We start from the raw sequence: 24065 nt of genomic DNA on the forward strand, positions 1-24065 counted from the left end.
GTGCACAAGAAGGATGGGTCATTGTGAATGTGTCCACATTATAGGGAGCTCAACAAACTAACTATTAAAGATAAATTTTCGATTCTTGTCAGTGAGGAATTATTGGATGAACTGCAAGGATCAATTTTCTTCACTAAGTTGGACCTTCATTCAGGATATCATCAAATCAGAATGAGGACTGATGACATTCAAAAAACAACATTTAGAACTCATGAGGGTCATTATGAATTATTCATCATGCCTTTTTTCCTTACTAATGCACCCTCTACATTTCAAGGTTTGATGAATTCCATTTTCAAATGCTTCCATAGAAAATTTTTGTTAGTATTTTTTGATCATATACTAATCGACAAAAAATCTTGGAAGGATCATGTTCAACATGTTGAAAGGGTGCTAAAACTATTGGTGTAGAAACAATTATATGTAAAAAGCTCCAAATCTTTCTTTGGAGTACAAGAGGTGGAATATCTGGGTCATATTGTATCTCATGAAGGTTTTAAGGTAGACCCTAGCTAAATTAAATCCATTAAGGAATGGAAAATCCCCACATCCATAAATAATCTGCGAGGATTTCGCGGTTTGATAGGGTATTATCGCATGTTTGTTAGGAATTATGGGTGAATAGTAGCACCTCTAACAACATTATTGAAGATAGATGCATTTTCATGGACTCAAGAAGAAATGAAGGCCTTTGAACATATTAAAGAGGCAATGTGCCGAGCAGTAGACTTAGCTACATCAGACTCTAAAAAAACCTTTATTATTGAATGTGATGCCCCAGGAAATGGAATTGGTGTTGTTTTAGTGTGAGAAGAAAGGCCCATTTCTTTCAAAAGTTGTCTAATCAAAGGAAAGTATTTACGCAAATCTATTTATGAGGAGCAAATGTTGGAAATCGTACGTGCACTTAAGAAATGGTGACCCTACCTAATGGGAGGACACTTTAAGGTAAAAATGGATCATGATAGTCTTAAATGCTTTTTGGAACAAATATTATCTTCATAAGAGAAGCGATAATGGGTCACAAAGATGTTGGGTTATGAATTTGAGATCGTCTACAAAAAAGGGAAGTAGAATGTTGTTGTAGGTGCACTCTCAAAAAGGGACGATGATATGGAAGCATTGCTTTGCACCATTTCTATTATCCAACTAGATTGGATAAAAGATGCAAGGGCTGAATGTAGGAATGATGAAGAAGTGTGGGAACTCATTCAAAAGATACAACAAGATCCGAGTGCATTTGATACATTTATTTGGAAAAATGATTCATTATGGTTCAGAGAGTTCTTATACCTATATGAGAATTCCCATCTCAAACAAAGATTCTTATGGAATTGCACACCTCTCCCTTAGGAGGGCACTTGGGATTTTTAGAAACATACCACAGGGATAAGAAGGAGTTTTTTTGGGATGGCCTTAAATGAGATATTCAAAAGTTTGTGGCAGAATGTTTGGTTTCCCAACAAAATAAACTGGAAAGAATTATGACCCCAAGTCTATTATAACCTTTATCCATTCCAAGCCAATGTTGGGAGGAGGTTTCAATGGATTTTATCACATGCTTACCCAATTCCAAAGGAAAGAGTGTCATCATGGTGGTAGTTTATAGACTTACCAAGTATGCACACTTCTGTGCATTATCACATCCATTTAAAGCTAGTACAATTTCAAAAGCTACATGAAAGCCTAAAGATTATTATAAACGATAGAGATCCCATTTTCACTAGAAATTTCTAGACATAAATATTTTCTTGTGTTTGTACTCAACTAGCTCATAGCTCATCTTATCATCCTCAATCTGATGGAAAAATTGAGCTAGTAAAAAAATGTTTGGAAGGATATATTCTTTGTTTTGTATCTAATAAATAGACATAATGGGTCAAATGATTGCCTCTGGCTGAATGGTGGTATAACACATCCTTCCATATTGCAACAAAACTAACCCCATTTATGGAACTTTATGGATATCATCCACCATCCATCACATTCGATTTAAGAGAAAATTATAAGTTTCAAGTAGTGGAAGATCACATTGAGCATCAACAACAAGTTCTCCAACTCTTAAAGGATAACCCCACCTTGGCGTAGAATAGAATGAAACAATAGGTAGATAAACATCACAACAAAAAAGGTTTTGATTTAGGTGACTAGGTATTCCTACAGCTACAACCATATAAACAAATGTCCCCAAAGCAAGCTAAGAAGGATAATAAATTATCACGAAAGTATTATGGTCAATACAAGGTGTTGCAAAATATTGGTAGTATGGCACAAAAATTGGAGCTACCTGCACCTTCCTGAGTGCACACAGTTTTCCATGTTTCATGCTTAAAAAAGGTTATAGGTGACAAACTCCCAGTTCAAAGAATATTTCTAGAACTTGACGAGGAAGGAAAAATCATACTGGAACCTCAACCAGTCACAGAAACCAGGATTTGACAGCTACAAAATTGATAAAATCCAAAGTATCTCATCAAGTCGAAGAACTTACCCACTGAAGATTCCACATTGATGAGTGAAAATTTTAGATAGAAGCATTCAAAACTACTTGAGCATTGAGTACAACACTTTTTTGAAGGAGAGGGGCATGTTAGGTCCCTATAATACTAGTGATTCCCCCATTACTATTGTCATTGTAGCCCTTATTGTTATTGTTGTGCCCCTATTATCCCCATATTGTTATTATTATGCCCCATAGAAACCTACTATTGTTATTATTGTACCCTTATATTATTATTGTTATGTCGGCTTTGATTACATTGTCACTTCTTAGACTCCTATATATATAAAGGAAGTTTTTCCATTTGTAGCATCCAAGAATTTTTCAAATTTGTAATTTAAAAGAGGTTTCCCCCTCGAAGGGGCTGATTTTGAAGTCGTTGATCTATCTTTTCTTCTATTTTGTGAGCTAGTTACATAACATTTCCATGGCTAGGGTTCCATAAAATTAATGTATAATGTGGTAGACTTTGTTATAAAATGAAGTCCCAAAATCCTTTCTCTACAACACTTCCTTTCCTTTGACCTCCCCCATGTCCCGACCAGAGGAACCTTTCCAAGCCTTATACAGTGAACCTAATTTTGATTTCGATGAGTATCATGAGATCTCTCTTCAGTCATTCTTTGATCACTTCTCACTGGTCATTTCAATCATGGCTTTGTGAGAGAGGTTACGTAAACAACACAAACAACATCAATACTCAATGACAACGATGGCAACAATGGCTTGCTAATGGTCCCTATAGTGCTACCCCTCCCAAGATTAAGCAAAGGCCACTCCAAAGAGTTCTTGGCCCTGGACCATTCCCTGTATTAGAATAATGAAATTCTGAGGGCATGGGCATAGTTCCTCTTATAGTCTTCCTTTTCTCAAGACCTGCAATGAACTCTTGAATGAGTCCCATTATAGAAACTTTGAGGTCTAAAATCAACGTAAATGAAAAAATTACAACCGAAATAAATTTTATAAGAACCAATAGGATTCCAGATGATTATTTCAGCCATGGGGTATGATTCACCATTTTTGGAGTAAAAAAAAATTATTAAAAAAACAAAACTTTTTTAAGGAGTTTAGACTTCTGTGATCCATAACATTGTTTAGAAAATCTTCAGCAAAATCACATAATCAATCTTTTGTCGACGCGTTTCGAACCAACCGGTGTGGTTCATCGTCAGGATGGTTCTACTCAAATTTTGAGCGAGATCACACATTGCATGCAGAAATTAGTTCCTCACCCAAGGGTATCTATGTTGCATACTTTCTATGGGCCCTACAAAATGAAAATTGAGAAATACATGAAAAACAGGATCACAATCACATTTTTTTCATGTAGTAGATCCCATAGAAATTATGAAAAATGGATACCCCTTCGATGAGGAATTAAATATCGCACCCAAAAAGTGCTCCCAATAGAAATTTGAGTAAAACTATAGGGATATAAGTTGGAAATATGAGTTGAAAAAGTAGTTTTTTATTTTCTCCATTTAAAATTTGATGATGTCATCTAAACTTATTTTATTATTTCCATTATTATTTTACAATATTCCTGATGATTCTCATTTTAGACCTGAAATTTTTCTAATGATCTCTACTTCCATATGCCAACCGCTCCAAACTTCAAATTAGTACTGGAATCAGCTTTATGGTGCTATGCGGGGGTTGATAGGGCCCAACCAACAATGTTAAGAAGCTTGCCTAAGACGTCCAAGATGTTTAGAATACAAGGCTAAATAACCCTTCATGCAGTGGATTCAGGCCATCCTTATCTTAAAAGAGGAAACAATTCTTTAAGCATTAATGAAAAAGCAAGAGAGAGGAATGCGTATGTAAATTCGAAAAGAAAGAAGGTGTGCCTAGTGAGTGTTTAGTTGTATGTGTGTCAAATTTCTTCTATTGCAGAGGGAAAGAGTAAAGTGAGCCTCTAAGAGAGAGGAAATAGTACCACCCTAGTAGAGACACACCTATGCAATAAGGATTCCTCTAACATCCAACGAAATAGTCCAAAAAATATGTGACGATCATTGCAACAAATCAATGAGAAATATGTGTCTAGTATATTGCATAATATTCCGAAAGGATGGGACAATGATAACAACCATTACAACACATTCTCAATAATATAAGTACTAAAATAACCAAAATAGTTCAACTACATTAGCACAGATGAAATCAAACATGAAATACAAACATACACAAAATAGTCTTGCAAATATCCATAATCCATACATGAATAACGGATTGGACTTGAAGACTTCTATTATTAAGTAAAATTTCTAAGACACATGTATAAAATGAACATCACTAGCTCCAACAATGGATCATTGGATCCACTCCTTACTCTCCAAAAGAAGTATTATATCTCTCTAATTCCTTACCGGAGGAACCAAGGTGAAATGTCCCTTGCTCTTACAATGAGGGTGTACATATAACAATGAGGAAGTGATGTTTCACCTTCCTTATGACTCTCTATCTATCCTCATGATTATTTGAAATCCTATTACTTTTCAACTTTACATGACTCTTCATATTCCACACATGTCCTTTGGACATCCACTTTATAATACATTTTTAAAACATAATTCACATCATTAACCACAATAGTGTGGCATGTGACAACCCATCACATGCCATGACATGAAACTACTAACATAGATTGTTGATGATACAAAAATGTTAAGCCACTACTGCTACTATGTGCTAAGGGTCTTCTTGTGAATTCTTTTCTTTTCACCTCTGCATGGCTTGGTAATAAGGAATCTTTAATGACCTCAAGTCTTGAATGGTGATCGCAAACTGGTGTTCCTTTTCTTTCTCTTGATTGATAAGCTTACATAGTCAGCTACAAGAATGTTTTTCATCATGTTTCTATCCTTCATCTCATTCTCCATCATCTTTCCATGTTATGATAAGGTATGTGTATCTGTGATTCACTCATAATTAGATGACATCAACCCAAAACTAACCGCTAGTCTAAAATTGTGCATATTGACCCATCAACTGAGCCAAAATTGGATGGAAGGGTGGGAAATGGGATTAGTGAATATGAAATTGTGCAATTAAAGCATTCAAGGGAAACCTTAATCCTTTAGCCTGCGCAGTGCATAGTTAATGTTGGGGTGAGGGAGAAAACTAGGAAATTCTGAAGACCAGTGTGACAAGCTGAGGGGATAAGAAATGGGTTTGAACATTGTGTAGTTCCAAGAGACAAGGGAGGTTGTGAAGTTGCACATTTCAAGAGCTAAAGGATGATATTGAGGCTAAATACTATGCAATGTGTAGTTAAGGCCAAGCTAGGAGAACGAATTGTGAAATTCTGGGAGCCAAGGTTAGGGTTTGGAGCATTGAAATTGTGTCGTACAACAATCCTAGGGGGAAGGATCTATGCATTGCATAGTTTGAAGAGGAAGTTCCCAGCTATAGGACTCATACTACACAGTGCACAATTTAGGGAGGTCTGGTGAAGCAAGGTTTCTTAGTCAAGAAGCTTTTTAGAAAATGACTAAGTGTGGGATCTGTGAGACTAATGCGAGTAGTGATAAGACCTCGTATGTGATAACATAGTTATATTACTTAACGAAAAACAACATAGATCATCAAGGACACATGAAAATTCATTTCCATCCATGTGACAACTTTACAACAACTTACAATAAGTGTGACACTTCAGATACACTTTGCGACGACCATGACAACACTTGTTTGACAATGCTTAAAACATTGGAAATGAGTATGAAACACGTTTAGAAGGTTAGGAAAACTCATTTACACAAAGGTGAACTCTTGAAACCACCATAACAAGCTTATATACATGATGTGGCAGCTAACGTGTGAAAATAAAACATTTTTCCTATCTTGCAATGTGGACAAAAACTCCTCAAGAAAATGCATGGAATGACTTTCAATTTATGTGATGACAATGCACAAGACCGAGAAAGGCTCTGAAATTCAACATAGGCCAAAATTTTGGGTGGTTTTGTAGTAGTGACAACACTTGGTGACACACGGGTATAATTCCAACTTCTTTGCCTTGCTTAGCTCTTCTTTTCAGGGTCTTGGTTCTTAAGGAAGTATTGATTTAGTGTGTAGATTACTTTAATCTCCCCACTTACCCAGTAAATAAACATGGTCCCCTCTATACCTATATCTCAGTTGAATTCAACATAAGGTTCAATGATATAACAAAATTTTGTGTTGAGAAGGGTAGTGAAGTTCGCGAGCTTAAGATTTTTAGAGTATGTTTTTTACATCTCTGGTGTTGCTCCATTGTCAGTGGGCTTGGAAAATATCCCAACAGAGTCACTTCAGGCAAAAAAACATTCCTCGACTACCAGCAAACCTCCATAGTACTCTGGATGAGTTTCTTACTTCCCCTATCTATGCAGGAAACCTTTCTCTTCTTTCAATTTTATTTATTTATTTTATAGGATTGTGCATTGGAAATTATTCATTTTATAGGAAAAACAAGGATACTGACTTGTTAAGAGAAGAAGAGGTTGTTCATTCAACTAATCATATATTTAGCTATGATTTAGGTTTTCTCATTTATATTTTCCCCTTCTCTACCTATACTATTGGAATAGGCATGACAACACATAGAGATAAAAACCAGGTGTGGGAATGAGGTTTTCCTGAACAGACATGGGTTCATGGTTTAAGAAAAACTCTCCTCATATATGGATCTTATTTTCCATCAGAAATTCATCGGCCAAAAGGTATAACCAACACAAGCAAGATGGACAAAAGGACATCCAAATGTTGAAGTGTCGCAAAGTCCTTTTTTATTTTTCCACATTCCCTTTGAGCCAAAATAATGTCTCCATGCATGGTCACACAAAATGAAAGGGAAGAAAAGACACAAGAAGGAATAAAAACCATAAGACAAGAGAAAAAATGGCTAAAGAAAAACATGGTGTAAAACCAAAATGATAAAATATAAGACAAACTACATGAAGTGAATGCAGGATGGATGTGTAGGTAAACTAAAATGCAACTAGACCTACTCCTAACCTAACCAACTATAAAGTCAGGGTCACGTATAATGGAATTTCTAATGTAGCCATTGTAATTGTTGCTGACCTGCAATCACAAAGATGCAATTGATTAAAAAAAATAGAAAACAATGTGCAATAGAAAATATAGGAACTTGAATAACTTGTAACAAATATTGATGGTCTTGCATGTCAGCAGAAAGATAGGCCATAGCCACCACTTCTAACAAGTTTATATTCTTACATTTTTTATGAGAGCCATCATTCAACAAACCTATGAAGCTTCCCGTGAATGTGTATCCATCTACACCAAAATCCTTTACATGCCTGATGAAAGATCGAAACTTTTTATTTATGATGGAGTTTGCTAGGTAAGGCTGCATGAACCATTCAACGGTTGGATCACAAAATTTATGATAATCCTCTTAAAAACTATGAAATATTTGAAAATATGAATTTTCAATAAGAGACACGAGATTACAATGGGAATATTGTGAAGGAAAGTAGATCTAATCATATTCAAAAGTCATGTGAGAAACTACAAACATGATATAACCATCAATGAAGGCTGAAGTGCCTCAACCACTTGACAAAAATCCAAATAGTCAGATGTTGAGCGATGAAAATCGAAGTATGTAAAAACATCGGCCATTGAATATGATGGTGATAAAATGATAAAACCAATGACAATGATAAAATATAGAATAATGATTTAATTGGGTTGATTAAAGCATTAGATTCCTAGTTTATAATAAATGAAGATATATCATTTTGAATAGTTTTACAAATTCTATGAATAATAGAGTCATCTTCATCACGTGATGAATGTGAGAAACTATTTATTTGTAACTGGTAACATGCCACACTAGCATCATAATCATAGAAATAGGTGAAAAGCAATGACAATATAAAACATATGAAACCATTCAAGATGCTGCAAATGAAGAAAAATTTGATTCATATAGTAACTCATGCATTCATTCGTACCCAAGGGGATTTCAGATGTGACGAAGAAAAATACTTGCTATGTGATATTGACAAGGAAAGCCAAGAGTTGTTCATCATGAAATAAATATGATAGATATGATTCCTTCAGCCAAAGATGGTATTTGGAAGGATCAACTTCGCAATTCCATGAGTATGTGAGAGATACACATTCGAAATTGAAGTTTCTTGTGAGAGGTTTGAGTGAAGATGAAAGAATTGAAAGAGATTCCTAAATCTTCTCAGAGGTAAAATCTTGCAAGTTTGAAAGATCACATTCGAGATGCCAAACATTTTTAAAAAGAAAATTCATCGAGTGAAACCATGCAAAGAGACGGATTGTGTGGGAGAAAACATATATAACTTAGTTCACAGGGCTTACCAGAGTCACGAGATCCTAACATAACCAACAATGGAAGTTGATGTGCCTTGAATCCCTCATAAGTCCAGGTGTCAGAAAATGTAAATAGATTCAATTTTCATTTGTCAAAATAAAGTGAAAAGATTTTTACTAATACTTTAGTTGATTTGCTAAATCATGGTTTCATGCTTGGGTCAAATTTATAGGTCAAGCCTCCATTCTAGGCTCTAGGTTATTGTCAAATGCAAAATGTAAATACTCTTCCATCCATCTAGTCTCCTTTTTGTTAAAAGAATCCTTATCAAGTATGCTAATATCATAAAAACACATGTCGGCTCACTGTAATGACACATCTCCTCAAAAATTTCATGTCAGCTCATTTCAATGTGGAATAACTTATAAATACAAGTATATAAGCTTACATTTCTCATGGAAGACAACTCAGATTTGAAAGGATCCTTTTCGGTGACCACAAAATAGTTCGGATTAGGATTTCAGAGATATATTTTTGGTAATTACGGAGGCTATACTTTAGTTATTTCACAAGGAGGTCTCGATGTCTCTACAGGAGCTCATAAAGGATGTTTCAATAGTGAATAAGTTCAATACTTCTTAGAGAGTATGGTTTCGATATAATTTTTGGAAGGACCTCAGATAAGTGATGGACATGTCTTAGTTGAATTATTGAAATATAATCTTGGTAATACAATGAAAACCTATTGTATATAACAACCAAGTTGCTATAACAATAAGGAGCTATCACTCAATGTTATTAGAATGATATTTTGTCACAACTTCGATGCTTCTACCTAACATAGTCCCAGTGCAAACTCTATCTCAGTGTAACCTTAGTGAGAAAAATTAGATGTAACTACAGTGAGGAGGTACATGTATTACACTGATGATCTCTCGTTGGAATTAGAGTAAAAAGGATGACTTGATGGAAGGATTCTCTTGCCAGATTATAAGGGCCTTTGTCGTCTCATCTTGAATCTAATGAAAGAAGAATTGGTGACTGGGTTTTCCCCTCTAACAGTTTCTCCCCTGGAAGCATGCCTATATCTTATGTCCTTCTATTTGTTTCTTGGAATTAATCTTGATAATAAGAAATATAATTCAGAGACATAATACTAATAATGAAAACATCATAAGTTAATGTCATTAATAATGGATATCATTTTAACTACCACTTCTATGAATTTTCCAACATGGTATCGGAGCTATGGTCAAGGTCAAAGGTAGTTTGAAGGTCACATATATACCTTTACAGTATTCTCAGTAAAAGGATCTATTTGTATTGAAAATCAATATCAAGATTAAAGTTTGGTTATCCCAAAATTATTCTCGATGCAATCACAAAAAGACAATCTCATAAAGAAGTTCAGATTGGTTGTTGTAATGATAAATGGATAAACTATCATAGTCTCAGTGCTCTTATAATTAACACAGTTTGTTTAATTTTGGATAGGAAGTCTATGTTCTTCAATATCTTGGTGCTATTTCATTGATGCTAATACAATGTATGAGACTCGGTTCTCTCACCGTAGTGATATGATAGTAGTGATATCATAGTAGGAAAGGTTCAATGTTATTACAAGGGTAAGTATTTTGCATCACATACTAAGAAAATTGAAAAATGTACTTTAGAGTTTCAGTGGAACTACAAGGATAAGATAGCCACGGTTTGGTGCTACTATAGATTTTGTATTACCATAATTCAATACCTCCACTATAACCACAATTTCGATGATATTACAAATTGATTTAGTGCTAATTTAGTATCACAGTCTGGGTGCCATTCCAGTTCAACTACAATGGCCTCAGTTTAATCACTTTAGTTTGGTAGTATGATAGAGACATTAGTTCTTTGCTCTCAATAAGATATATCAAGGATCCAAATACAAGCACAATGGAGCAACTTAAGGTAAATCATGTAGTTCTTGTCAAAATTTCTCATAAGGGGTCAAATAAGAGGTATGAAATTCACAAGGTACGTATTTTCATAAACATTTAAATTCCTATTATCTCTATTAGTTAATATGATCCTATTTAATAACTATAAAAGGATAAAGATAATACTCCCTAGATTAGAACCTTAAAACATGTCCTTCTAAAGTTTACAAATAATCTAGGATGCAAATAAAAGGTCCTATTGTTGATTGAAATAATGAACAAATTATCATAGGATTCCATCCTCCATGATTATGCAAATGATCTAACTTAGGAAGTTAAATCATGTCCTTGGTATCACATGTTGTGTTTGTAAGTATATAATACAAGTATTAAGGATGATGACTTAATACAAAGAGAACACTTCAAGAAATCCTTACCAGATTTTCCAAGAAAATCTACACGATACACATTACAAGATTCTCTTAAAGGAATGATCATATTATTTTTTAAGTTTTCATTACATTACTAACATTGTTACATCTAGATATCTTGAATAACAAATATTCTTATTTTGGGTGATTCACCACTTGATAAATCTACCCAACTCCTATTCTTAACTAATTTTATTAAACCTAGACAGGTTCTCTGGAAAAACCTAACTCAAGGGTATGCTAATGTGAATGTATAAAACCCTAAACTTCTTAGGGTTATTGGGAGATTTAATTTCTTGTTAATGATGGCATGTTTTGAATTTTAGTGTAATCATAAAAACAAAACTAACTTGTTAATGTTGAATGATGCTTGTCTAAGATCCTTAATATTTGAAAGTTGGGAATAGTAGGGGTTGCTTGGTTGTGTTATGAAACCCTAGATCCTTAGGGTTTGGTTGATAGGAAAATTCCTTATTATGTACTTAGAGTCATAGGAATGAAAACCTATCATCCTTGTTCAATGCTTGCTTGGTCTAGATCAATACATGTCTAATATGTTAATATTTCCTAACATGTGTTATGCCTATGATTGAAATAAGATGATATTAGAATGTGTTAATGAATTCCTTGACATATTTGTTGACCTAAGTGTTAACAGTCATGAGTCCTAGGGTTTGGAAAAAATCCATAGTGAAAGTTCTATGGTCTAGGATGTTGTTGTTTTAAAATCTAGGGTTTTGCAGCTAAGCCTTAGTAGTAGTTAAAATCCTCTAGTATGTATGGTATGAAAATCCGGAATCTATAAATCTATATAGTGATTACTGAGAATTTGTAGATGAAAATCTAAGTTTTACATCAAAACCTAGGAGATGATAAACATGATGTTGATTAAGAGGTTTTTTAAGATCATCTATGAAATCTAGGATATGTATGGAATATTAGTGAGGAATATAACATATGAAAATTGTTAGATTCATTGATTTAATTTGTTTCTAGGGGAACTTTTCATTGAAAGAATATTGAAGCCCTAGATATAATGAGCTTGATATATTGATGAGATCTTGATGTGATTTACAATTTGTAACATAACCCTGGAAAGAAGTTGAAGTATTGAAGTGTAGTCTCTTGTTTATTATGTTTGTGAATGCTACTATTGTTATAAGATTTTGATATGGCTAACTTCATGCTTCTATAATTTTGTTTGTAATTGTTATCCAAATTGTGCAAGTACATCATCTTCAAGTTGGTGAAGATGATCGTAAGTAAAGTTGATGTGATGAGCATGATATATGAAACACTCTGATAATAAGGATGAAAGTCGTGAAATATTCTTGATGTCGTAAAGAAGAAATAGAACTCCCTAGGTTAAGAGGGACTCTGGATGAAATCTACTTAGGTTAAGAGGGTGCCTGGATGAAATCTTTGTAGGATAATATGATGATTGAGAATATTCCTTGTATAAGAATGGTTAGATCCTCTTTGTTTAAGAAGGAGTGACAAGTATTATTCTATGCTTCATGTGCCATTTCACTAGGTGAGGACTAACAACTGTAAGTTTTAAATGAATGCCATGAGTGAGAGAAGAATATTGGAGAATATATTTTGAGGCGCTGCTAAAAGAAGGAAAGTTGGATTTGGTTGAAGAATATGTTGCTACATGAGAAGTAGGAAAGCAAATTGTATGATTAAGGAATATTATGTCAAAGATTTAGTTGATAGTCCTACTGAGTTGAAAAGAAACATCAAGTTATTTGGGAGACCTTAGAGGCTTGTATTTGGTTATGCTCATGTGAGATTATATTATTGATTGGGGTTGTGTTTGTACAGGTAAATATCACATATATTTTGATAGTATGTTGGGTACTGATCAATTTCATGAAGAGATATTTTTTGTCCTTGATCTTCTAGATCAAGGTGTGTTGAGGCTTTGTGAGTGAGACATTTCCCAGGAGGGCATTTGGCCGACAATTTATGTCAATGTCTAGGTCCCAATGTTAGAAAGGTGGCGTAGCACTAGTCAGGAATCCAGTCTGTGGCATTGCAGTGCCTAGATTTCCTTGGTCGGGAATCTATTCCATGGCATTGTGATGCCTAAAATTCTTCATATATGATGTGGTTCTAGGTCTTCCTTGTACCTCTTGGTTATATGTAAAATTGAATACCTCGCTAGTTAAGAGGGAGTGTTGGAAAATGTAACTAGGCTGAGTCTTAATTATTGTAATTAAAGTCAAAAAGTAATATATTTGTCAAAATAAAGTGAAAATAATTTTATTATTATTTTATTTGTCCTGTTAAAGCATGGGTTTCATGCTTGAATCAAATTTATAGGTAAATCCTCCATTGTGGGATCTAGGTTATTATCAAAGTCAAAATGTAAAGACTCCATGCATCTGGTCTCCTTGTTGTCAAAATAATCCTTCTCAAGTCCGTTTATCTCATAAAAACACATATCATCTCACTACAATGACACGTGTACTCACTAGGTCATTTCAGCTCATTTCAATGTTGAATCAACTATAAGTAGAAGCCTAGAAGCTCACATTTCTCATGGAACAGAACTTTGATTTTAGAAGACCCGTTTTCGTGACCACAGTACAATTCGCATTTGGATTTCAAATATATATTTCTGGTCATTACAATGAATATAATTTGTTGATGTCACAAGGAGGTCTCAATCTATCTATAGGAGCTGCAAAAGGATGTTTCAACAGTGATTAAGTTTGGTATTATCTAAAACAATATTATTTTTAGATCATTGCTCGAAGGAACCTAGATAAGTGATGGACATGTCTTGGTTGAATTATGAAATACAAGCTCGGTATTAAAGTGAATACCTTTTCTATATCATAATGAAGATGTTAAAACAATAAGGATCTATTACTCAACATTAGCAGAGTGAGGTGTTATGATAGTTTCGGTGCTACTACATAACACAATCCGAGGGAAAACTCTGTCTTGGTGTAACCTCAGTGAGAATAATTTGATGTAATTATAGTGAGGTGGTTTAGGTATTACAGTGATGGTATCTCAGTGGAATTACAGTGACAAGGATGACTTGATGGAAGGAGTCTCTAGCCTAGATTATAATGGTCTTGGTCGTTTCATCTTGAATATAAATAATGAAGAATTTGTGACTGAGTTTTCCCCTGTAGGGGGCTTCTTCCCTGGTGGTGTGCTTATATCTTGTTTCCTTCTATTTGTTGCTTGGCATTAATATTTATATGATAAGAAAATATAATTAATATATCTAATAACAATAATTAAAACATTATAATTTAATGTCATTAATAAGGGAAATCATTTTAACTACCACTTCTATGGATCTTCCAACACCCAAAACTTTCCAAGATTATAAAATCACATTTTGAGGATTCAACTAGATAATGCATGGTTTGGGGAGATATGCTACCATTGGTTTCAATAAATCCGCGGATCATTGGATATCACCTATCCTTGTCACTGGGTTGATCAGATTTTTCAATTTCAACAACCAGATTAATCAAGTCGAAAGATTCATCTGATCGCAAATCTAAATTTGTATGAATCGTGTAAATTTCATGAGCAAGCTAGTTTAGAGAGCTGTCTTAATTAAAGAAAAGAGATGATGAGGGATGGAAACAATACTCGATGATTTCATTGTTTTCATTTTCATCATGGATAATCCCACCACCTTGTGTCAATTGAGAAGTTAACTCATCGGATGAAGAGATTGAAGAGTATCTTCGTCGGAAGTAGATCCATCACAAATGATAGAACACAAGGGGTAGAGAGATAAACACGAAGTTTTGATAAGGAAATATTTTGTTATTATATTTTACTTTGAGTTTGATCTTTTTGTTTCTGTAAATTCTAGCAATTTTAGTGTCAATGAAAATAATTCGTAATAAACATGAGAATGTCTATATTCGGGTTATCAACATTTATCATCTTCATAAAAATGATTAACATGAATACGTTGACAATGGGAGTGTCAAAATTGTTGGGAGTGTCATAATAACCTTCCTTGAGGTCAACATCCTATCCAAATCTAGATGCCCAACCAAAATCATCACTAACAATGTAGCAGCTTTCAAATCCCAAACAATGGTTGACTTTTGTAGCAAGTATCATATAACCTTGGGTCACTCAGATTATTACCCTCAAGGAATAGGACTAGCAGAGTCCTCAAACAAGAGTTTAGTGAATATCATCAAAAATTTGTTGGAGGATAACAAGAAAACATGGAATAAAAATCTAGTAAATTCTTTATGGGAAGATAGGCTAACCACAAAGAAATCCATTGGTACCAATCCTTATCAATTAATTTATGGAATGGAGGTTCTTTTCCCATCTTCCTTGAGAACACCAGTATTGAAGCTACTCCAAGAGTTTCATGTTGAACCAAATGACATCCAAAGAAGAATCAACCAAACAATTCACCTACAACAAACTAGGGAAGAAATATATATCAGATTTCAAGTTGTGCAGGAAAGGATCAAGAAGGCCTTTGATAAAAGGACTAAGGCAGAAAATTTTTACCTAGGGGACAAATTTTTAAAATGGGATTCAAGGAGAGAGGATAAAGGTAAACATGGGAAATTTGATTTCCTACGGAAAGCCCCATATATCATTTATGCTTTCAGAGGAAATAATGCCTTCTTCCTTAGAGAAATGGATGGCACAGAAGCAGAAGGAGGACCAATGAATGGTCAAATGCTTAAACACTATATTGAAACTAGTTACTAATTTCACTAATAATTTGTACATATTTTATTTTTCAAAAGTCTAGAGTTGATTGGATGTTAACTGTTGGAGTTGAAGCCTGAAGAGAAGGCCCTAAGCTTAAAACGTTTTACTGTCATAAATAGAAATAAGGCAGAGAAGTGAAAAGGGAAAAGTTGCAAGATAACATCACAGCAATTTAGAAGCCCATTGGTCTATAAAGTTCTTGACATTTCACAGGAAATGTCATTCCCAGGTGGAGCCACTGTTAGGTTCCTATACCAATAGGAGTCATAATTTTTTAATGACTGAGATTAAACCTGTAATATGTACATACCTTTTATTTCTACAAATGTTTTCCATATTCAAAAAAATAGAAAGTGTAAAGTGGGTATGTCCTAAAAGAATGATAAAAGGACATAAAAGAATAAAAAGGTCAAAAAATATGAAAAATATGAACCCCAATAAAAGAAAAAATACCATGAAAGTGAGCAAGCCAAAATGCCACTACTATTTACTTGTGCAAAATAAATGATTGTCTAAATTTTACAAACTTTTCCACAATCCATGATAGTCAAAACGTTTAAACTTGGCTATTTCATGTTTCAATTTCATGTTTATAGATAGAGAATAAAAATATGACCAAATTGTTTAACTTTGGGAGACAAGTAGATAGGTAGAGTAAATAAAAGGAGCTCAATTATTTAAATTGAGCCCTTGGATGGAATAAGGTTAGAATTAGTTAGTTTACCATTGTAAAGAAAAATCTAAATGTTTGATAAGGGTTTGCTAGCTCCAATGCACCCTAATAAAGAGAAGTAAAAATTGTAGGATGAGTAGATGGGTAAGTAGTATAAAGGTTGCATAATTTTCATGATTGATTAGGAAAAAGCATGTGTATCATCATTTTCATCATGAAAGATCCAAATCTGAATGGGCACTCAGGCATGCAAATGGATATCAAAGCCAATTAATTAATTTACATCACTTATTTTTCCTTTTACTTAACTGATTTCCCACAATTAAAGTTAAGGTACTGAAAAACCCTAAGCTAGAGAGGTTCAGAGCATTTCTCTGACATTTGAAGGAACCAGGTCCTCAGCTCAATGATTTACAGGCAACAAGTACTAAATCTCCTCATTTGTTCCCCCCTTCAATTCATTAATTTTCCCTAAATAATATTCTTTCCTAAGGTTAAATTACTTTTACCTCGGAAAAGGTGTTTCATTCCCCCACATAAATCATTTTTATATCACAAAACCCACAAAAACATTATATCCTAAGTCTTTATTTGATTGTCAAAAAGAATTAAAACACGAAATATCATATGTTTTGGATATTGTGCCCCGTTTCCACTTATTTGACTAAAATACTAATTTATTTATTAAATCCCTAATAAAAACCTGTTTCCCATAGATATATTAACTCCCGCAATATTTATTAATCCAACCCTAGTTTAAATATATAAACTAAGGTTTTCTACACTAGACCCACTAACTAATCGATCCAGGATTAAATTAGTTAAAAAACCAAATTAAATCTTTCTTGATACCTTAACCCACACCTTAATCTCACATTAAACCGAAACTGCCACACTTAAACACCCGTCAAGCACCCCCACCACCCTCCGTACAACTCCATCGCCCCACAACCACACGATCTCTCCCCTCCCCATATGACGACCTGCGCCGATTTCGGAAGGGCCCGAAATCTGAACGTTATCCTCCCAAAAGGGGTTCTTTTCCTCTCGGCCCCCGACGTGATGTGGCGCTTGATGAATATAATCAGGCAGCCTTCCCCCAATATCACCAAGCCCCCAAAATTTGTTTGAAGCAAACCACTTACCACTAGCCTGCTACACAACAAAACAGATATAGTTCACCCTACTACACAACAAACGACCACTGTACACCCATACCCTCCAAATTGAATTTCGCGTATAAAGCCAAAAAAGCGCCAAATTATTGTTTTATATTTTTTTAATTGTAAACATGCATGCACGTGGTTGTGAACATCAAAGCTATGAACCCACGTACAATTGCACCCTAAAGAAGCCAGAAAGCTCCCAGATTGCCTTCTGCTTGCTCGAAGCACTTTCAACCGTTCACAGTTGCTAGTCACCTAGTTCAGACCTAGTTTTCTTCAAATTCCAGGTATTTTAACCATAATTCACTGAAAGCCCTGTTAATTTCAGAGCCAATTGTTGAGTGTTCTTAATTGAAATTAAAGATAAACTGTGATAACTTAAAACCCACCTGGAATTCAACCGTCATTGCCCTAAAAGAATAAAAATTTACGTCCCCCATTCTCAAATACACAAGAACTGAGAATGTCTGCCCCAATTGCCATGGATGTGAGACTAGTTTCCACTCCCCACCTGGACCTGGACCACCTTCCCCTTGCTGATAATTATTTCCAAATCAAGGACACCTCTGTCCTTAAATACCCTATGAAATTTTACTGTGGATATAGAGACCAATAATTAAACCATGGTGATAAATTAGGTCTTTGGGAGTTTAATTTTCCTAAATACCAATTCCCTAAAGTTCACATCTTCCTAGAAATTGTGCATTACTACCATGCAAATTATATCCCCAGTCAATGAGCAGTGATTTCCCCTAACCAAACCATACTTTTCACCATCACTACTGAACCAATTAATGAAATGCTGCAAGTTTAACCATGGAAAAACGTAACCCCTATTTCAATTGGAGACCTATTAGACCGATTCCCCAAGCTTACCACTGCAAAACTTGCTGATATGTTCCAAACCTTCATCAGGGAGGAAAATTTTATCCCAGAAGATCCTCCTCCATATGTGACTACCATTTTTTCCCCATTTGGCCCAGACATTGTAGCAATGATATCTAGTTTCATAGGTTACACCACCAGTGAGTATATAGATGAAATCATCCTGGCTTTCATGTCCATCTTCACTCTAGGATAACCTCCTGTTGCCATTTATGATTATGCCAAGTTTATAGCTGATAGGATGCATGACCAATTTCTAAGGATGAGTAACGAGAGAGCTTTTAAGTATTCTTTTGTCCTGTATCACCTTTTTCTATACTACCAAGCAGATAAGTTCCCCTTTACTGTACAGAAACTTGGCGCAAAAGGTCACCCTAGATCAGTAATTTGTTGGATTCCATTGTTTCATAAATGTGCTTCTCCTTATTCATATACAAACTTCATAGACCTATTTGTACATCCCATTGTGACAATGCTGCTAGGAAGCCCTCCTCAAAGAATCAATTTAGATATCAAGAGGATCCTGCAACCTTCAAAACAATACAAAGTAGGAGATTGGTAATTGTACCAAAACCACATTGAAATTAGGATTTATGGCTGTGATTTGGCCCCATATAAACTACTCAGATACCTCCCAATGAGGTTATTTTCTCTAGAGTACTATAGGCAGATAATCAATTTAGATGAGGTGCATTTTGTTAAAGCCAAAAAGAAGGCCCAGCGCAGAATCAGAGATCAACTAGGCCTCTTTGTGTGCAATAACTGAGAAGCTGGAAAGGAAACAGAGAAAATCCTCCAGAGACTAAATCTAAAACAGAGCTTCATATGGAGATATGATCCCTTGGACTTCATCTACAATAGAAGATAGAAAAACAATATTGTTCATTATATTCATCAATGAATCCTTGAAATAGAAAAGTATTTCAACCAATTGGAGTGGGTGGAAAAAACTTTAGATGATATGGATAGTAATGAAGTTGTTGTGGAAAACACATTGATTGATCTAGAGAAACAACTTGATGAGGGTTATTTCCTGCAAGTACCAGTTGAATCATAGGCACAAGGAGAATCACAGGCACAATGGGAATCACATGTAGAATAGGAATCCCAGGTACAAGAAGAGTTAGAACAACCAAACCTATATAAGGAGATCACTCAAACAGGTATAACAAAGCCCATCATGAGTACTTTCCTAGTCTTGCAAACTCCTCTAAATGAGGAAAAAAACCTGAAAAGAAAAAGGGAAGAGGCCATTACTTCAATAAAAGCAACAAAACAGGCCTATGCAAAGACTGACCTAGTTAAAACACAAAGGATAAATCATGTCTCTAAACAGGAATTCACAGAGGAAATGGTTGGGTCCACTAGCAAAGAAATAGAAGAAAGTAGGCATGCCACTCCCTTTGGAGGCACACTAGAACCTTCCACATCACACACTCAGATGTTGGAAAGGTAGCAGAGTGTTGAATTGTCCTCATTCAGGATGCCAGCTGACTGAGACAAAGACATTAGATAAATATTGGACATGAAAGAAAAAAATGAGAGGCTAAAAGCCCAAAATTATCGACAATACTTAGTTATGGACCCTACCAATCAAACAAGGCTTATGTCACCCTATGATGTTAAATAAGGAAAAATAAAAATGACATTCATGAAGCCCACTCCTCACTATCCAATAACGACAGCAGAATTAAAAAAGATAGACTTCTAAGTACTGGAAAAGCACATACATCCTATTGACCAAGTTGAGTTGCAGAAGCAGATATGCAAGATGATTTACTCCACCTCGACAGGGAAAGCCATCACAGCCCACCAATTGCAAAACTCACTAAATAATATATTAGAAGGGTTCCAATTGGAGAAGGCCTGTTCCCAAGCCGAAGATACGAACATCATGTCCTTAGAGGACTTAGTCATTGAGCTAGGACATGATCCCAAATATGTAAAGGCCATTGAAAAATTAATAAAGAAGAAGAATGATGATATAGTTGCTCTGAAGAAACATGTTAGCCTCACTCTGTTAATAATCAATTAATAATTCCAAATATTAAATTAAATTAGTAAAATCATGAGAACTCCTCAAACCAAGGATTCTAGCTTGGATGAGATATTCTCTCCAACTAGCTCTCCTAAATTAGTGTGTAAGTTGAGAAAATGTCTCAACCAAGTGAGTCCAAGATAGATGCAGTATCTTCAGACCACTTGCTCATGTCTTTAAATTTATTATTAAATTATTTGAATAAGAGTTAATTACATGAGCATGAGAGACCACATGATGGATCTTCGCATTATAATTGTTTTAGAGTCAGTTTCTGAAGCCAATTTGATGCCAAGGAGTCCTTAGTCTGTGATCAAGATCCCCCAGTTCCATCACCCACAAATAGCACAAGTCCTAAAAGCACAAAGAGGACATCAAGAGCTCATGGACTTCGTCCTAAAGCTAAAGTACCAATTGAAAGAGATAGAAAGGAGTTGGAAATTTTGATTTAGTGCAAACAAAGTGACCTAGCAACAACTTCCACAACTGCCATTCCCACAGTAGCAATTGTAGTTCCTTCTACATTGGCAGCACCTTTGGCACTAACAGCTACACCTGTCACAACACTACTAATGACAACAAAGTTTAGAATAGTAGGCACATCTACAGAGAAGACAATAAAGCTAGTGAAAGCAATGTAAGAGATCTCAATCCAAGAAGAAGAGCTCAAAAGGCTAAAGGAGAAAGTGGTAAGCTTAGAAACTGACTATAAGATTACCCAAATTCAGCAAAGAAGAAACAAGGAAAGCCCTGAGAATGGGTGAGAAGATCAATGTCCTAGAGAAAGATTTGACATCACTGAAACCACTAGGATAGACCAAAGAAATGATTCGGGCCAATATCATTGATTCTTTGAACGATATTTGGCCATCAATTCAAGTTATATTTGAGCAAACTGAATTGGTAAAGCTAACCACTCAGGCTATCCAAAAAGTAAGGGAAGAGTTGGGCGAGATGCCTAAGGATGCCAATCGACTCATCCACATTCTCAATAGTAAGAACAGACATGAGCTCAATGTGCTTGGTATATAGGATAGTATTGAAGACATCCTAGAAGTCAAAAAGGTTCTTTCCAAAAGAGACCTCATCGTTAACTTAGAAGAAAAATGCCATAACATGGAGGTGGCCATTGATAGGCTCATGGCCAAATTTGAAATTTTGAGAGATAAAGGCCTTCCCAGTCCTATGGTCATCCATTGTAAACTCATGACACAATTGGACTACACTGATAGACTTAGGAAATTGGCTAAGGAACAAGCTAGTACTTCAAGTATCAAAGCCTTGCCTATAGGGAAAGTACTATATGGCACTTTTGAAAACTTGTTTTTTTTAGAGCATGAGGTGAAATATTTGTTTGTCACCAAGCCCAATTTTTCTAAATACAAAGAATAAGACAAAGTTTACAGAAGAATGTTTAAAGTAAAATTACTTGAAGAATAATGGTGAGAAAAAATGACAAATTTACTATAAGTTTTACATGAGAAAGTTACTTTAGAAAGTTACTACAGTAAGTCTGAAGGCAAAGAATTGAAACAGATAAAGGAAAATTAACAGGGTCAATGAGTATCAATAAAGGATCAAACTGTTATCACTCAGGTTGTCCCTTTTGACTCCCAAAGGGATACGGCCGAGGTAACCACAAACCAATCTTTGGACTGCAGGTCCTAGCCTACCTGTAGTCAGAGAGGGCTCTGTCTTTAGGATTTAGTTTTGTTTAAGGGATGATTTTAGGCTAGATATGATGCACATGGGTTTTGTTTGAGTTTGGTGTGATGGCTGATCTATTCAAGCAGAGTTGGAATACAAAGTGTAAGAAGTTCAAACCATTGGGCATGGATTCAATGAATGTGAACTGAAGGGTGCGTTCTCCTTGGCAGAAGAGGGGAATATGGAGCAGGATAGCTACGCATGGTACAATGATTAAATTGTGGAACAAGGATGAAATGGAGGTTAGGGGATGAGAGGCAATTAAGGATCTCTCATCCAGCCAAAGAGGGAAAGTGGATGAAGACTATATAGGAGCAATGAAGGATTCCTAAACAGCATTTAGAAATGAGAAATAGCTTAAACATGATCAATTAAGTATGCATATTTATCACTAATTCAGAGGAAAACATAGAAAAGCTACAAGAATTGAGCACAAAGGGCATGAAAGCCAGTTTTGATCTTTTCCTTTTTCCTGCAACTTAGATTATGTATATAGATGACACTGATACATATAAACTGATAAACAGAGGGAGGAGAGACTTATTGGACCATGAGCAAGAACGAGAATTCCATATCAAGCTCTTCAGCCATTGAAAGCACAACCAGCTAATTCAGATGCAAATATTCAAGCAATCTTTGATTACAGAAGTTCTTAAGCTTATAGCACAAGTCTGGAATGAGAAATACAACCAACCCACCCTTTACACTATACAGAGGGTGGTCTTTATAGAGAAAATATCTAAAAATCTGTACAAACAACATATCTGAGGGCAGATCCGGAGAACTCAATGCTTCTAAGCTAACATTTATTGCAAATAAATGAAAGAATGCCTATCTACCAGCTGTGCAGGGACTGCAGCCATAAGAATGAATAAATTATTGTTCTTTTGAGCAATGCGCTAGCACTTCTGCAATAACTGTGCCTTGGGACTTGCTGCGTTGCTCATATGTGTCTTTGTACACTGTCTCTGCAAAATCTGGGCTTTAAAAACTTGAATTGCACCTCTAGGCGGTTCTGCTACTGCAAAGTGGCTTTAATGCTCATAACTGTGATTTGGCGGGCTTTGATGGCTCTGAGCTGCTTTATTGACTTTGATGGGGGCCTCTTTAATGTTTTGTTGCTTTTGGGCTGCTGATATTTTGAACTGATACTCTTTGACTGTCAAATCACCCATTCTTCCCTTTGAATGCAAAATAACTGCTGCAAGTGCTTTCCGTGGCCCTTAGAATGCTATCGGCGCATGGCCGATCAAAAATGGTCCTTAAACTGATAAATTTGCAACACTGGGTCGAATAAAGGAGCTCTGGCGGCATGGCGAGGAGAAATCCCTGCATTTGGAAGTATTTGGGCCCGGAGCAATTTCAAAATGGCCAAGGAAGGCATCGCTCTTTTGCAGTTGTGGCGGGCGAGAGCGCTGTACAGAAAAATTTAAAAATGGCCCTTTTATTATAATACAAAAATGCTTTCAAAATTGTGCAAATTCATGAAATTTGGGCGCATGTAGCAACTGTTCATTTTATTAAATTCTGGCGTTGGATCCGGCGCGGGCCGATCCAATGGCTGGCGCTAAATCGCAATATCGGCGTCGGGCGGACCGGGGGGTGGCACATAAACAACCGCCGAAACTGCGCGGACCCAATATGCTATAGGCCTTTCGTTTTATTTGGAATTGCGTCCGGCCCATCAACAATGTCATATCGGCAGACTTAC

This window comes from Pinus tabuliformis, chromosome X (genome assembly GCF_031772625.1).
Source record: "Pinus tabuliformis cultivar Carrire ecotype Pingquan chromosome X, CPIR1, whole genome shotgun sequence".
Lineage (NCBI taxonomy): Eukaryota > Viridiplantae > Streptophyta > Pinopsida > Pinales > Pinaceae > Pinus > Pinus tabuliformis.